The sequence below is a fragment of the Protopterus annectens genome, chromosome 2.part0 (genome assembly GCF_019279795.1).
Source record: "Protopterus annectens isolate FY-2018-M chromosome 2.part0, PAN1.0, whole genome shotgun sequence".
NCBI classification, from domain to species: Eukaryota; Metazoa; Chordata; order Ceratodontiformes; family Protopteridae; genus Protopterus; species Protopterus annectens.
The window spans coordinates 1,183,586,005-1,183,600,495 of record NC_056728.1 but is presented as its reverse complement, the minus strand read 5'-3'; positions in this window follow the sequence as shown (position 1 = coordinate 1,183,600,495).

Here is a 14,491-nt window from a genome sequence, read left to right as displayed (position 1 = left end):
GCACTGGAGTTTCATGCTGAACCCCCCCCCCTCAGCATTTATGCAGATGAATGACAGGTAAGCCCTACACATATGTGTACGCTTGCAGTGTCCCATACACTGCACACTACATGTTGCAGCTTAGACCCAGCTGATAATGTGGACTACTATAATGCCATATGCCATAGTATATCTCAGCAGCAGTTGACATTGCTCTACAGGTATGTACACTGGTGTTGCACTGTATATGGGTGTTGTCCAGAACATGTCGCTACTGTATGCCATGTCTACCAACAGTATGTTACCCCCTGTGGACACATTCCACAATGACAGGATGTTAGTTGTCATGCAGGTGTGTGACATACCCTTTCAATACATCATCATGTTTGCCCCTGTGAGACCATGCATTTCACAGCAACAATACATGTACAGCATGCATTCAGGGTAGGTGTGTTAGATGTGTGCATGGAATATTACATTACCATTACATGTCTGGTGTGTTGGCATGCATCTACATAAGACATACTCACCAGCTTCAGGCTGCTGCCTTGCTGTTACCCTGGAGGGACATATATAAGTGGGTGAGAGATGCAATGTCAGTGGCCAAACCTGTGGCACTGCTACAGGCTGATTGCAGTAATACCATACATCAACCACATCTGAACATCTGTTTATCACTGCAGTGCAGCAACACAATATTTGTATGACATACCAGATATGCATGATCTACCTGTACCACTGCAGATGTTTACACAACAGTGGTCTACTAATGTGCCCTGTGTCCTTACCTGCATGCTCCTTGGCTGTTGTGTGGGTGACACCCACCTCCACAAAGGGGTCTAGTGGTTGATGGTGTTTAGGATGGGCAGGTGCCACAAGGCTGGCCAGGAGCTCCTCTACATGTGTCAGGGGGGTATGGATAGTATGGCCCCCCCCTGTGGCAAGGTGATCCCCGCAAACTGTGGCAGCATGCTGATGGGCATTGCAAAGCAGGTCACTGCAATGATGCCAGACCTGTTCATAACTGCAGTTATGCAGGCTGACATCGTTGACCCTGTGGACATGATTGTTCCACAGGGTGGTCCACTCCTGCTGTTCTTGAGCTGTCCTGCCAAACAGGACCTGGTAGTGCAGTACCAGGTGGTTTATTATTGCATCATTCTCCTCTGCGGAATATGCTGGCAGCTGGATGTGTGCCATTGTGCCTGAAAAACATGAGGATGGGAACAGGCCTGAGCGACTCATATGGCAAGGTTACCACAGTTCATAATACACATCTTTGTCACACACCCCCCCCACCATATCAGCTTCAACAGACTATGCTCACAACTCATTAGGTATGGCTACAGCTTAACTACCATTTGGACAGATTGTGTAGTGTACCACACCTTCTGCAATGTGATTGTAGCCATGTCCCCTGTGTGGATGCTAACATTGCCAGCTTGTTACAGACTATTCACTTGTATGCCATTGTCAGGGCCATTATAGTTACATATATGCCAGTGGTATGGCTGCTCTGAGATTGCTGCACATCTGACAGTCTGTGTTGTAGAGAGGTTCTATGCATGCTGTTGGACATGTACCAGAATTGTATAGACATTTACTACCAACATATGCAATTTGACAGTGACACAATGACATGTATATGCTCCATTGGCCAGCTGATCCACCTCTTTACACCCATCTAGCCAGGATACCTGGCCATTCACATGTGTGTGTGCCAACCCGAGGCCTCCTAATGTACTATTACAGCAATACCATCAGGTGGAACCACCCAGGAGATGTTGGCCCACCCCCCTTGGGCACACACCAACATGTTCCTGTCCCCTGAGCTCAGGTCTAGGGTCTATTCCATACCAGGTTCCACAGGCACACGAGAATTATGCTACATCTATCTGAGGCACCCAGTACTCATTCACACAACCAAAATGCTCCTCCTGCTCAGCCACCAGACCTGGCACCTTCAGGACATGGACTGCTGTTGTGAGTGGTGGTTAGTGGGAGCCTTGTTCCCATTGTGCCAATATTGGGGACCATGGGGCATCCACAGCACGGACCACACACACCATCCACGGTGTTTACCCACCAAATGTGTCACATATCACCCCTGTAGACTGTCCTCTATATATACCAATCCTGACCACCTCCACATGTGTATCTGCCATACTTGCCCATATTCCCATTGCATACTTCACAGGCGGGGGCATTGTGGTGCTAAGACAGGACTAACATGTGACATGCCCATCCATGGTGCACACACTGCCAGCTGTAGATATCTATCTGTATTGCTATGTGTGCTGCTACCTTGCACATAACACACTTAACTGTGGTACTGATATAGGGGACATATCTTTCTATACATATCTGTTTGTTTGTGTGTGTGTGTTTGTACAGGTGCAGATATTTGCATATCGGTATTTATCTATATGTGTGTAGATATATGTGACTTCATATATATGTGCACATATATATGTCTACACATGGGTATATGCATATTTCTGGACATACATGCTGATATACATTTATTGTTAGATATTAAATCTGTGACATATGTACACATATGCATACCTATATGTGGGGTACATTCAGACATCAGCTCCACAATCTCACGACACCTCCCTGCACAGCTGCACTGTTTTGCCTTGCTACAATACAGACAGGTGCCACATATGGACACGGCCTGACATTGGTGGGGTATATGTAGGACCTGTTTGCAGGTAACTCTATCACACACCTATGACATTCTGCCATGCTAAATTACATATTCACCTGGGTTTCCTGCCAGTGGTGGTCCATGGCTCCTACATGTTAATCATACTGGCATTACTTCTGTGAAGACTGGTAGAGATGGGTGAAGGTTGCCAGTCTAGTCAAATAGAATTTGGTACATAATTCTATTATTTGTAAATACTGTGAATGTTGAACTTAAAACAATGTGGCAACATTGCCATCTGATGTAAAGAAAGCTAAGTCAAGCAATTTTTGTTGGTCCTTTGAAATTAAAATTATTTCATGATTGCCGTTGATGTTTTACAAGTCAGCTCCAGTCTGGCTGGATGGAGGCTTCCTGCCTATTGTTTTAAGGCTAAAGTTAATGACCAGAATTCACATGTGGAATGTCCTTTATTGCTCTATGTGTAAAATAATGTAAATGCAGTTAATGTGTAGCCTGGGAACTCCAGGAAGGGTGAAAAAGATGATGTAATGTTTATCAGAACTGGAGTTTCAATTTAACAAATGAGAACCAGAGATTATTAAACATTTTTGTCTGACTATTCAACTCAGCACTGCCTTGCTCTGTGTAAGTAAGTTATTTTAGAAGTATGTTTTCTTGCAGCAGTAGCTAGGAATTAGAAAAAGATTAGACTAAGTGTTTTTCTGTTATGTCAGAACTGAACTACTGAATTATTTTAAGTTTCTGTGTGATCTCTGAACTCTTGAATGGCACTGTGGTGTAGTAGTATTGTCTTGTTAAATATTTTTAAACCCTTTTCAACTCTGGCTGGTTTATGTAGAGATAATTTAAGCTCTAGAGTACATTGTATGCTTATAAGTGATCCTGGACTAAGCCCTTCCAGTAAGCCTTAATTGCTTAAGTTGCACTACTATTGAATATTAATATTGCACAGTAATAATTGGACACCCTTTTAAGGGCCTTTGTGTAGCTGATAATTATTAGCTGGTGGTGGCAGTAATTACTACGGGCGGCCACGGTGGTGCAGTGGTTAGCATTGTCACCTCACAGCAAGAGGTTCTCCGGTTCGATCCTCGGCTGGGGTGCCTTCTGTGCGGAGATGCACGTCCTCTCTGTGGTCACGTGGGTTTCCTCCGGGTGCTCTGGTTTCCTCCCACATCCCAAAGACATGTTGCAGGTGGATTGGACACTCTAAATTGGCCCTAGGTGTGAGTGCGTGTGTGCCTTCTGTGGAAGGTTGGGCGCCGGGCTGACAACTCGACACTGTAAAACTCCACTGTCAATCATGAGCGGACAGGTGATCCGCTGTGGTGACCCCTAACCGGGAAAAGCCGAAAGAGAAAGAAGAAGAAGAAGGTGGCAGTAATTACTACCTTATAGTCTGGTTATAGGGGCACAGCTGGAGAATCTGTGTCAGCCTTTCCCAGGAGAGTCTGTGAAGTTGTATAAATACTTATCTCAAAGTGTGTGTGTGTGTGTGTGTGTGTGTGTGTGTGTGTGTGTGTGTGTGTGTGTGTGTGTGTGTGTGTGTGTGTGTGTGTGTCAGCTACTTGGGCAGGGACACAAAGCACTGGCTGGACAGAGAGTGTACTGGAGGTTAGTTTGCCAGCTAGGCTGAGATCTGGACCCTATAGCCGTGCCAGTGGGGAGTCTTATTGGGGGCCTGGAGAGTAAGGGTGCAACCAGCCCCAGACTGACTGTGATCTCTGTGTGCTCTTAAGGGGAATTGCACTTTACTGTGTGTATTTGTTATCCTTTCCTCATATATGAGACACCCTCTCCAATGTTATGGTGAGGATTAAGGCTGTTTGATTGCTCGGGCATCACATATTAATTTGTGGCAGTGGTTGGGATATCCTCACATATTAATTGGTTTGCAGCAGTGGGATATCCACATCACATATTAATTAGTTGGCAAATACTAATAGGCAAGTAGTGGTGTGGGTAGAGTGAATCCTGTAGCTTATGTACAGTGATCTCTGAAGGTGTTTTGTGCTCTAAAATAGCCATGCAGTGAATACTCAGAGTTCAGATCACAATTATTTTATTTCTTTTGTTAGCTTACTTAGTCAGGGTGAGCAGGCAGCATGTCAGCAGAGGAGTATGGAAAGCTGACAAGGAGCCAGCTGGTGGAGATGTGCCAGGCTAGGGGACTGGTGCATGGAAGCCTGACTAAGGCAGACCTGATTGCAGCCTTGGTTACAGCTGCATCAGAAAACAGCATCCAGGAGGACAATAAGACTGGCAGTGGAGATACAATATCTTCGGAGAATGGTCAGCTCAACCTTTCTGCGAAGACGACAATCAGACTGGCAGTGGAGATACAATATCCTCAGAGAATGGACAGCTCAACCTTTCTGCAGTGGACTTAAAAATCAAGCTGGAGCTAAAGAGACTTGAGTTGGAGGCCAGGAGTTTGGAGATAGAAGTCGAAGAAAAGGAGCATAAGAGGAAGCATGAGAGGGAAATGCTGACTCTTTGCCAGAGTCATGGAAGTAATGGGGAAGGGAGTAACTGGACCCCAGATGCACAACAGGTCATTACATTTATTCCACAATTTAAAGTGGGGGATAATTTTGATAGTTTCATTCATATATTTGAGAGGGCATGCAAACAGTATAGTGTTGCCCAAAGACTCTGGGTACAATTCCTGACCCCCTTACTACATGGTAAAGCTGTAAATGCATTGGCTAAAATGTCTGGCATTGCATGTTTTGACAATACTGCTGTAAAAAATGTCTTTTAGAATGTTTTAAGCTAACACCTGAAATGTATAGGAAAAAATTTTGTGAGCATAGACGCAAAGCAGATGAAAGTGTGTGTGAATATGTTGCTGAACTGAGCACTTATTTTCATAGCTGGGTGAGTGGATATCAGGTCACCACTTTTGAAGGTGAGGGAACAAGCCCTTAGCACTTTGCCTGAAGACATGAAGATCTGGTTAGCTGATAGACAATGTGCTACTTTAGATGAGTTGGGGAAGAAGGGAGACCTATACCTGGCCAGCAGGGTGGCCCTGCACAGGAAGGGGACCCCCAGTACTGCTCATGGGTATAAAGGAACCCATGATGGGCAGCACAGACTGCCCCAACAGAATCTGCCAGTAGCAGGGGAAGTTACTAGTCCAGGTACACATCCAGGAGCTAGGGTTAAATGTTTTGAATGCAACCAGTGGGGCCATGTGGCATTCAGGTGTCCATGGAGGCAAAGTGGGGAACCAAAGGTGAGGGGACCAGTAAGTGGGAAAGACAAAATGCCAATAGTAGGTTGTCTTGAGACTAAAGGGGTACTGAACTACCATCCTGCAGATGTTCTGAGAGGGAAGGATTTGGATGAGGCAGCATCATGTACTTATGCAGTTACACGCAGTCAGGCTAGGAGACAAGCATGCGGGTCTGGTAGCTTGGGTGAGACCCAGACAGTTTGCATACTTGCAGCCAGGACTAGTGAGGTGGTTACATCAGGGAGTGAGCTATGCTGTAGCAGTGAGACTAAAAGTGAGCCACAGCTGCTTGTCGGTATTGATGGTCCCTTGGACAGCGTGACTGCAAAGGTAGAGGTGAGTAGTATTACCCAAGCTGACAGTGAGGCACCGCTGTCAGAGGATGCCAGACTTCCTGTGGAAGGGGAGCTGGGAAGGGTTACAAGAAGAAAGTTGAAACAGGTTGAGCTCTCAGACACTACATTGCAAGGCCTGAGGCAGGTATCTAGGGAGGCACCTGATTCTCGAGGGAAAGGGCAATCTGTATACTGGGACAGAGGGTTACTATACAGAGAGTGGACCCCTGAGGGAGGGCTAGAAGGTGAAAGAGTACAGCAGTTGGTAGTGCCTAGAGCCTATCATCTGGCACTTCTAGCCATAGCCCATGAAATTCCTTTTGCAGGTCATATGGGCATAAAATGTACAAAGAGGCGTATTATGCAGAACTTCTATTGGCCTGGAATTTCCAGAGATGTAACAGGGTACTGCAGGACCTGTACGCAGTGCCAAAAGACAGGCAAGGCAGGAGACAAGGTGAGAGCTCTTTGGATGCCTTTGCCTGTGATTGAGGAGCCATTTCAGAGGGTAGCTATGGATATTGTGGGTCCTCTGAGTACCCCAAGTTCCACAGGGAAAAAGTATATCTTAGTGGTAGTGGATTATGCTACACAATACACTGAGGCAGTGGCTTTGTCATCCACTGAGGCAGAGAAGGTGGCAAATACTTTGTTAGAGATTTTCAGCAGGGTAGGTATCCCAAAAGAAATACTCATTGACCGAGGTGCCAATTTCATCTCATACCTGCTGGCTTGTCTGTGGAAGTCCTGTGGGTGAAGCACATGAAGACAACCACCTACCATCCCAAGACTAATGGTCTTGCTGAGAGGTTAAACTCTACAATCAAGTCCATGCTACAGGCATTTACAGATCAGTTTAAGAGGGAGTGGGACAAATATTTGCCCCATCTGTTGTTTGCTTACAGAGAGGTTCCCCAGGAATCCATGGGTTTTTCACCCTTTGAGTTTATGTATGGGCATAGGGTGAGGGGACTTCTAAATTTAATTTGAGATGAGTGGGAAGGTGAGTGCGAATCTCACAAGGGTCTGTTGTGGCATACATCCTAAACCTCAGAACAAGGCTCAGGGAACTCATGGGCTTGGCCCAGGAGATCCTGGCAGAAGCCCAACAACAGAAAAATGTGTGGTATGACAGGAATGCTCAAGCTAGAGAGTATGCTGTGGGGAAGAAGGTAATGGTTCTCATTCCTGTCAGACACAACAAACTGCAAGCAGCTTGGGAGGGTCCCTACAAGGTGGTAAGTTTGGTAAGTGATGTTAACTACATGGTAGAACTGCTAGACAGATGGCAGGGGCACAAATTGCACCATGTTAACATGATGAAACCTTACCATGATAGGGAGGCCCTTGTGCTGAGCATTTGCAGTGGACAGCAGGAGGAGTCTGAGGGAGATCTGGGGACTGATCTCCTCAGTGAGGCTAGGGCTTACACCTCAGTGGAAGGGGTAGCAATGTCCCAGCAGCTATCCCTTATCCAGGTTTGAGAAATCCGAGCAGTGTTGTAGGAATTTGTGGTCATGTTCACTGGGAAACCAGGGTGCACCCACCTGGTGCAGCACCAGGTGGATACAGGACCCCAAAGGCCTATTAGACAGGCCCCTTGTAGGGTGCCTGAGAGAGTCAGACAGAATCTGAGGGAGGAGGTACAGGAGATGTTGGAACTAGGGGTGATTCAAGAGTGCAGCAGTCCCTGGGCCTCCCCAGTGGTGCTGGTGCCAAAGAAGGATGGCAGCACCAGGTTCTATGTGGATTATAGGAAATTAAATAATCACAAAGAGTTGGATGCTTACTCCCATGCCTAGGACAGATGAGGCCCTAGAGCAGCTGGGTGGGGCTAAGTATCTTACAACCATTGATCTTACCAAGGGTTACTGGCAGGTGCCCTTGACTCCCAGTGCTAGAGAGAAGTAAGCCTTTGTGACTCGTTTTGGCTTGTATGAGTTCACAAAGATGCCCTTTGGGATGAAGAATGCCCCAGCGACTTTCGAGAGGCTGGTAGATCATATCCTAGTAGGAGCAGGAGGGTTTATCCTTGCTTACCTAGATGATATTGCCATCTACAGCCTTTCCTGGCCAGAGAAACTTCAACATGTCAGGGAGGTGCTGGGCAGACTACCGAGGGCAGGGTTGAGTATTAAGCCGAGCAAATGTCAGGTGGGTATGGCGGAGGTCATATATGTGTGGGCTACACCAAAACAATACATGTTTGCCCTTATGTACTCCAGAGGCCAGTGTATGTAACAGTGGTATATGGGCCTCTAGTATTGAGTCTGGGGGGGGGTGCACCTTAACTGATCTAAGCTGTTACAAAATGTGGGGGTATTGGGGTGAGCTGCCTTAAGGTATCTGCATGTACAGCACTGTATACTTCACCTATATTTACATTACTCACATATATTGGGTTAATGCCGGCCTATTGCCTCCTACCATACAAGACTGTTCTGTTTGTCAGTGTGCTTGTGATGGTGACCGTTATGCCTTATGTAACAGTTACATCCCATTTGGCCAAATGAAGTCTTTAACACCTAGTGAATTTATACAGAGTGTAGATGGAGGCAGCTGAACTATACACCTGTATTACATACTGTTAATTGTTTGGTATCCTGTGGCCCTGTCTGTCTTCACTATTGTACAATATGAAGGTAATGGCCTGGACAGCGAAAGTGTGGTGTGGTGTTTTTCCTTTGACCTCTCAGTGGGTATACGTTGCAGGCGACAATTGTAGTTGCATGGGTGGCCCATACAGTGTCCAGTTGTTCAGGTGTGAACTGTAGGCATAGTGGCTGTTCCATATATATGGATATATCTATATATATGTATATCTGTAGCTGCATATATGTGTCTGTGTATATGTATCCTGGGGATGTTGATAGCTTCCATATTTTACATTTCCTATGGAAGCCACACTGTACTATATGATATGTTAACAATACCAGCCTGACATCATACAGGTGGGTTGTAGTGCTGTTTACATGTTGTGCACATGTCATGTCAGGTCCTGCTTATGGGATCTGTAAAACTTTAGTGTATTGCAGGGCAGACATATTTGTCTGTGGTGGGGTGGGTATGCCTATTTGTACATGATGTATATTGGTTGGGGCATCTCAACCCCATTAACGGTGCATGTGGACATATTTGTATTTGTCAATCTACCATTGCTATCTGCAGATGTGTGGCTATATATATATATATATATATATATATATATATATATATATATATATATATATATATATATATATATATATATATATATATATATATATATATATATATATATATATATATATACATATATATATATATAGATATATATATATATATATTTCTATGGATATATATATATATATATATATATATATATATATATATATATATGTATATATATATATATATATATATATATGTATATGGATTCCATTCACTTGGCGAATTTCATTTAGTCGAAAATGATACCAGGCAGTTCACTTCACTGAAAGCTCATTTGGTCAAAAATGGAATATAGCTCTTGCCCCACTGCAGTGCAACCCTGGAGTGAGAATATTAAACCAGGGGGGTGTAGGTGGCACTGCCCCCCATATTGGGGGTTCTGGGGGGCGTAACCCCCCCACATTATGACAATAGTTTTTACTAAAGATATATATATATATATATATATATATATATATATATATATATATATATATATATATATATATATATATATATATATATACATATATATATATATATATATTCCTTCAAGTGTTTGTTAAATGTGTCCTTTGAGACAGCTGAGGTAATAGATGTGAGTAGGGATTTCCAGATTTTGCCAATATAGTTGGGGAAGAGGGTGTCACCTAATTTTAACTTTAAACTTTAAAAGAAAAAATAAATGGGTTGATATGTAAGTGGTGAAAAAGGGGCACAAAGAGGGAAAGACAGTAGGGAAATAGCCAGGGATGTGCAGGAAGGCTGAAGGGAAGGTCCACAGCTGGCCATTTCTTCTACAGCAACAACTGTGCATATACACTGAATTTGGAGGTAGATTTGGACACTCACTCCCCTGGGTGGGGGTGAGGACAACAATAATAAGTTGTGATGCCACTTAGAACAGATTACATGCCTACAGTGGGGAGCTGCGACCATGTGTTATTTGGTGTTTAGTGGATTTTGCAACAACAAAATTGGTTATAATGTGCTTTGCCATCTAAAATAGACTGTGCTGCAGTGGGACTTGTACTGAGAATGCCTGCTCATTAGGTGACTGCTCTGCCCAATTCACACTATTGCTTACATCCAAGAGGCAGTCCGATTAGAACCGCTCCATCCAACACCTGCACTCCTCAACCCATAATTTCATACCCATAGTTCCTACCGCCTCCTCCTCTGCAACACTCATCCTTTCTCTGGGTGCAGGTCGAGTCTAACCACACCACTACACACTGCCCACTCTCCACTTCTCGGGACCCATCATGTACGTTGTCTTGACCCATGGATCATCAGGCTTTCCCAATCTTGTAGTCCGAGTACATACCTATATTACCATGAAGAATCTGTGTAATGACAGAAATCCAAATACCCAAGAATGTTTGGGGTGTCCCACAAGGGACGCTCTTGTCTTTGTTTTTAGATTAGACTTATTGGGTCAACAGTGTTTCCCACACTGGTTGTATCCTGCCTGTGGTTTGGGAAGCAGTGGTTTGTTTACTTTGTTTGTGTGTTTGTATGTTTCACCTGTTTTGCTGGGGAGGATATCTGTACATGTAACACAAATATTGATTGAGCCCCCTCACCCCCACTGGAGGTGCCTGTGGTCATATATGTCATTCTTATGTGCTGTATCATTTCATAGATATATATCTGTGTATATACACACACACACACACACACACACACACACACACACACACACACACACACACATATATATATATATATATATATATATATATATATATATATATATGTATATAAATATATATTGCTGTATATATATCTAACGACATATAGATGTGTGGATGCCTGCATATGTATATATCTATAAGTGGATATTTATATATCTATGTATATACATATATATATATATATATACACGCACACATATGTAATACAGAGTGGGAGGGGTATATATCTATTTAGTTATAGATACACACACACACACTCACACACACACACACACACACACACACACACACACACACACACACACACACACACACACACACACATCTACATGTATAGCTACATATCCTGCCATGTTGAATGGTATTGCTGGATGCTATGTTTATGAAAATGTCAGGGTTATGTATATCTGCCATGGCTTAGTGATAAATCACTTTGTGTATGGTGCGCAGGGTTCTGGGTTCAAGACTTGCAGATACTGTTTATTCTGTTGCTGGGCTGAACATGGGCCATTGGCTACAGAGTGATCAAGGCACTTTACAGCAGTTGTAAGCGGGGGGGTGGTGTTTGTGTAGAGGTAAGCACTGCTAACTTCCTGTCACACATTCTTCTACTCAGTTAACTTCCATATTGCTTAATCTGTGTAGGCATTGCTTACCCCATGCAGATGCACTTAAATATGCTTACTAGTGCTTACATATGCTTACTACTGCTTATTTGTGCTTACACCTGCTTAGTAGTGCCTTATTCATTATGACACTGACGCTTCACCTGTATTTCTTGCAGTACTCTAGTTCATAAATATGTGTTATTTAGTGTGTTCTGCAACAACAAAAGTGGTTATAATGTGCTTTGCCATGTAAAATAGAATGTGCTGTAGTGGGGCTCGAACCTGGATTGCCTGCTCATTAGGTGAATGCTCTGCCCAATTCACACTATTGCTTACATCCACAAGGTAGTCCGATTAGAACCGCTCCATCCAACAGCAGCCCACCTCGACCCATAATCTCATACCCATACCCTGCTCCCCCTCTGCAGCAATCATCCTTTCTCTGGATGCATGTCGGGTCTAGCCACACCACTACACACTGCCCATTCCCCACTTCTCTGGACCCATCACGTATGTTGTCTCGACCCATGGATCATCAGGCTTTCCCAACCTTGTAGTCCGAGAACATACATGACCTGCCTTGATGAATCAGTGTAATGATGGGAGTCTGAAAATCCTATAATTTTTGGGTTGTCCCGCAAGTGACGTTCCTGTCTTTGTTTCTAGATTAAACTTAGCGTGTCCACAATGTTTCTCCCACTGGTAGTATCCTGCCATTTGTTTGGGAAGCAGTATTTTGTTTACTTTGTTTGTGTGTTTGTATGTTTCACCTGTTTGGCTGTGGAGGGGGTTATTGGTACGTGTAACACATATGCTGATCGAGACCCTCACCCCCATTGGCGGTACCTGTGGTCATATATGTCATTTTTATGTGCTATCTCATATCATAGATATACATCTGTGTATATATATACACACACACACTCACACACACACACATATATATATATAAATGTATGTGTGTGTGTATGTGCATATATAATATATATATATATATATATATATATATATATATATTGCTGCATATATATCTAACGACATATAGATGTATGGATGTCTGCATATGTATATATCTATATGTGGATATTTATATATTTGTATGTCTATATATGTATGCATAAGTAATACAGAGAGGGAGAGGTATAGAGGTATATATCTATTTAGTTATAGATATATATATACGCACACACATACATCTACATTTATCTACATGTCCTGTAATGTTGAATGGTATTGCTGGATGCTATGTTTGTGGAAACATCAGGGTTATGTATATCAGTGGTGGCTTAGTGGTAAATCACATTGCCTATGGTGTGCAGGCTGCTAGGTTTGAGCCTTGCAAGGACTCTTTAATTTGTTGCTGGCCAGAATGAGGCCTGTTGGATATGGAGTGGTTGAAACACTTTTACGCAGTTGTCAGCGGGTTTGCATGATGGTAAGCACTGCTAACTTCCAGTGACAACTGCTTACACATGGTTAACCTCACTGTTGCTTACTCTGTGTAAGCACTGCTTCCCACCATGCAAACAGACTTGCACCTGCTTAATCGTGCTTATTTTTCCTTACTACTGCTCTATTTTCAACAGTAATAGTCTACTGGTTCTTGGGGAGGTGGTGGATTTGGCAAGTGTATGGGGTTATCATTCATTACACTGCTTCCTACTCCAGTTCACACATATATATGTTATCTATTAGGTTATACAACTAAATATATTGATCATAACAGTAATTAGACATGGAAATTGAATGTACTGCAGTGGGACTCAAACCGCGATTAACTGCTCGTGAGGTGAACGCTCTGCCCACTACAATATTGCTGTACTGCTTCAGTTGCACATATCCTGCTTTTTATCCTCCTTTTGCTGTTTCAGCTACATTAACCGTAGCTAAGCGATGGGCACAACCGCACACCTACGGTTAGCTTTAATCAGTGTTTTAAAATATATAGATGGGTTTCTTCTTTTAATTTATATGTCCTGTTGCTGTTGTACACATGGGGGTCTGTTGGTGGGGATATGAGAACACCTGTGAGTGATCTCACTCATTTCTTAACAGCTTCTGCTGTTCGACATTGCAGGGGGGTGTTTATAAAGAGAGCTCTACTCTCAGACATGCCCCCTGCATTCATACACACTCCGTGTAAGCCTAGGCGCTTGGCCAGTGCACCTTCATTACTATGCATGGCACGCTGCCATCCTGCTCCTAAATGGGCGCTTCTGTGCAGAACTAAGCTAGTCCTGCACGGGAGGTTAGTGAATCCGGGGGACTGTCATAGTGTAATAATAAACAGCAGAGTTTCTCTAACACAGCTGTAAATCCACCAAATAATAGTTTGGAGTTGGTTTAGTATTAATTTTTACATTGATATCTCTCACAGAAGTTGTGTATTAGCTGTTGTTTGCACAGGGTGCAAGGAATGTTAATTTAATTTATTCATTTTTCCATTCTTTCTTTGTTTTATTACTATCACTTGAATTCAGAGGATAGTAACCTTTATAGATTTTGTCTTCCTTATTTTTTGTTTAATGTGAATATTTATACCTGTAATTTTCTTTAATTATGGTATTTTCATTGACTATTTAAAACTGATTCTAATTATTTCAGATTTTAAAATTTTTAACCCCTATAACACTTCCAAACTGTACTCTTATATCATCTTAGTGATGCTTATAAGAATCTTATTTTACCAAAATTATAGGGCATTTAAATTATTCAAGCATTTCTTCTTAATGCTTACAAGATGAGCAATACAATTGCATTATGCA